The 4,140-nt window shown below is 36.0% G+C and overlaps 1 long non-coding RNA gene across 1 annotated transcript; it reads left to right on the top strand.

Annotated features, from left to right (window-relative positions):
- Positions 1–10: 10 nt before the first annotated feature.
- LOC117103388 lies at positions 11–1,878 on the top strand. Its single transcript, XR_004444581.1, has 2 exons — positions 11–600; positions 930–1,878. It is a non-coding gene; the product is annotated as an uncharacterized LOC117103388 (long non-coding RNA).
- Positions 1,879–4,140: the final 2,262 nt, after the last annotated feature.

The raw sequence follows: 4,140 nt of genomic DNA, 5'->3' as shown, positions 1-4,140 counted from the left end.
ATAAAATATTAAAACATTAAAATTAATTGAAAGACAAATAAATATATACCGTAAAACCTCGAATAGAAGCACTGGGCTTCCTTTTTAGGATCCTTGAATGGGCTTCTTTTTGCGATGGGCTTCTTTTGAGATTATTTTGCAAACTAAAGAAGAAGGCTTCTTTTCAAAATGAATGCTGAAAATTTTGGAATTGCTACTATAATCTATTTCAAATATTAATTTTTTTTAAATACTTTTATCATGCTAGTACAATGAAATAATATTGATACTGACACGCTATCATAACAAACAAAGATAACGTTAGTTGTAACATAGAGGAAATAGAACTATCTCGAAAGAAGCCCATTATATCCTGATGGGCTTCTTTTCGATATTACCTTTGCAAACCAAAGAGGGGGGGGGGGCGGATTTTGAGGCGGAATTAAATTACAAGTGAAATTATTAAGTGTCGTCTAATTTGTATTATGTATTAAAGTTTTTTTTTTCTTTGAAAGGACTCTACTCCTCCACTTATTTTCCAGTCGTCTGACAGTAAACTATTCTTCAGAAATTGGGACAGTGGTTTGGATCATTATTACTTTGAGTCCGTTACAAATCCAGGTTAGTACTGCCAAAAATAAACTAAACAAATTTTTGTTATTTTATGTTTATACCTTCGGCCCCTGGACGCTTTGGCTTAAATGGCTGCAAAGATATTATCTTAACATTTTTAGAGTTTTCATTTGTGCCATCTAAGACCAAAATAGCTCAATGTGTTTCGTAAAGGTTTAATAAGAATGATCCACCGATGTCCGTCAAAGTACCATTGATCACTAAATATTTACTCTGTATAGAACCTTGTATTTTTGACGTACTGTATGGGTCATTTTTAAATTCCAAAATCAATGGCCTACAATTTAACTATGATGTAATTTTTTATCTCCATGAAGGTCACTATTTGGCTTACAACCGCGTGAATGATGACGTCAAATTACTCCAGTTATCAGCTTCGAGTCTTCAAAACAAAACTGGAAACGCTCTCGATGCCTTCTTCAGACATGTTCCCCTCAACTAATGGATAATCAGCAGATAATGGACTTTTCTCATAAAACCCGCACCTTTAATACTGTTGATACATACGATTATTCCTATGTATTTAATGACACGTTCTGACATTGACATTTCATAAAGATCCATTGTGACGGTGAAACTTTATAAGATTAATTAAAATGTATTAAAATAAATCAATGCTACATTGCCTGTTTTGATAAGCGTAACTATAAAAAAAAATACATATTGTAGGCCTAATTTTTAAAAATCTTATTTATGCAAAAAACATTACTGATGCTTATGTAATTAAAAAAGAATAAATGATAACTTATTACATAAATATTACTACCTATAGTATACTAAGTATTTATTTATATTTGTGCAATCTTGAGCTGTGGAAAAATGTGATCGAAGTTCCGCATAATATACAACTTATTTATACAAAATGTTTGCCTATCTATTTATGAAACATTACAATACAGCTATTTATACTTCATTGATTAGTAAATGTTATTATTAATCTCTGCTGTGAAACTATTTAATATTTATACTGTATATTTATATTTAATACTATGCCTTGTTTAATACTGAATTTTACACGCGGTGATTTATTTAATGTAGGCCCATATCATGTTCAGGGTATTTATTATTGTTATTTATAACAGCTCTTATGCCAAGTTGTTTGATAAGTACAAAAGAAACCAAATAAACTTTAAAGTCAATTTTAAACACATAATTACTATAGTAATTGTAATATTCTGCTTATCAACTTAAAAATAGTACATAGTGTGTAATTGTTCAAAGCAATGCAATTCTAAACTATTAATAAATTGGCTAGATGCAGTTTTACACATGTGTGCGTATTTTCATTGAGTAGATTGTCAATGTCACTGATTCGCTACCACTACTAGTAGTGGTACTAAAGCGTGGTCCAACATTTGCTACACTGTTGCTGCATTTTGTTTTTTCCACGCAATCAGGAACGCTCCCTGATTCGCCTGCAACCTGGTTTCCATAGAATCGCTACAAAGTCGCTACAGTGTTTGCACTGCGTAGCTTCCCTGACCATGGCCAATCAGCGTCGCCGAAAGAGTCGGCGATAGCGTGTGGCGAATTTTATGGAAACCAAGTTTAATGGGGTAAGGGCACCACGAATGGACTAAAGCATTTACGTTTTTGCCTTACCAAAGTTATTACGACTGCAGTTCCTCCTATTATTTTGTGGAGCACACTGAACTTTGTACTAATGTTAGTAGCCTATATGCCAATACTATACATTAAAACCGTATTAATATGTAATAGGGCGTAGGGAGTTTTAGGAAACGAACGAAAACGATAACGAATTCGGTTACGTTATAATTGTTTAAGTCAATCCATGCCATATAGTAACATATCTGTCACAACCTATAGGCCATCCATGCCTTTTACATGAATCAACGATCATATTCAGATTCGTATGTATTGTTTTAGGCACGAATGACGATAATGAAGATCAGTGGCGTAGAAAAGTATTTTTCATTGGCGCAGGGGTGGAGCAGGGGACAGGGGGAAAACCACCCCTCCCCTGACGGTTTTTACTGGGCTGACCAAGCCGTCGTACCAGGCTGGGTAATAAGAGAAAAGAAAGAGGTGAGTGTGCCCGCCAATGTGTGCCCTTGTGCGGACAGGGGATGTGCCCCCCTCTGAAGCTGGAAACATTGTTTTTGCAAAATAAATTGATGTAATTTGCTATTATAGGCCTAATCAATAAATTCCTCATCAACCGATATAACCTTAAACATTCTTGGAATTGACATTAACATTACTGATGTCGTACACACCCTTCAGGGTGAAATGTGGCTCTCTTTGCCAGCACATCTAACATCTAAGGAAAGAAGAGCTTAGATTAGTACCAGATAAAATAATTTTGTTATCAACATTAAAACATTATGCTAATTTTCATCTTTGTAAGCGCATAAGACAGTGCAAATTATTTCTGTGACAGTCTTTTGAAGTGTGTAAAGCTCCATTTTATCCCATACACAGTCAAAATATTGGTGGGGGAGGGGGATGATACAATGGACCATCCCCCTTGTCAAATATTGGGGGATATATCCCCAATCCCCGCGAGATATACGCCTATGATGAAGATGACGTACTCGTATTCATTATCGTTTTCGTAAGGTTGCGAAATCTCCATATTGTCTAAATCAGAACTAGTGACTGTGTATAAGGGGTATATTCGACCAGCCTTGGAGTATGCGGTTGCCGTTTGGAATGGAGGGATCACCGGATTGCAGGTGGGTCGCCTTGAGGGAATACAGAAGAGAGTATGCCACTCCTTGCTGGGCGAGCAATATAACCTATGAGGATGCCCTTGTTGCTCTCGGGTTTGAGAGTCTCAGTGACCGCCGAGCCAACTTATGCCTCAGGTTTGCAAAAAAAGCCACCGTAAGTGTACATTGGTTCCAAGGGCGTCGATCCGTGGCTGAAGGTGGGGGGAACGAGATGAAAAATAAAGTATTGGGCCGTAGGCCCAAGCAATGTTTAAGGACCAGAGGGCGAAGCCCCGGAAGCTCTGGCGCATATAGCCTTTTAATTGATTTTAAGCAATGCAATTAACATTTATATCCATACGAAATTTTTAAAATATCAAGTGACGGATCCAGTAATTTGAAATAGACTGGGCCCAGAGAGGTACTTTGACAGATGGAGAGTGTAGCTGGACTAACACCTCAGCCCCACCATGGTTGGGGCTAAGGTAAGAAAATTTATGATTATGGCACCTCCAGTTGGTCGGAAATGGCACTCTCAGACTGAATTTGAATATAATTTCAATTTTTCTCCACTTTTAAATTTCGAAAAAAAAAAAGATGGTGGGCTGGCTGGGCCCCTTGAATCTGCCACCGAAATACTCATCATAAAAAGTTTTTAAAATTATGCTTTTTAGTCATAATTATGCCCGCTTATATATTTCGTGCAAACTAACATTCATAAAAATAATGATTTATTATCTACTGATTAGCTTGTAACGTATTCAAAATTCGAACTATGAAAAACAAATAAGATAAACTTAAAACAGTCATTAATTTAGTATTTTTGCATGTACAATACTTTTAAAGGCAATCAAGA

This window comes from Anneissia japonica, unplaced genomic scaffold (genome assembly GCF_011630105.1).
Source record: "Anneissia japonica isolate Jap-2015-1 unplaced genomic scaffold, ASM1163010v1 scaffold6600_len12075_cov168, whole genome shotgun sequence".
Taxonomy (NCBI): Eukaryota; Metazoa; Echinodermata; class Crinoidea; order Comatulida; family Comatulidae; genus Anneissia; species Anneissia japonica.
This window is presented reverse-complemented; position numbering and strand designations above follow the sequence as displayed.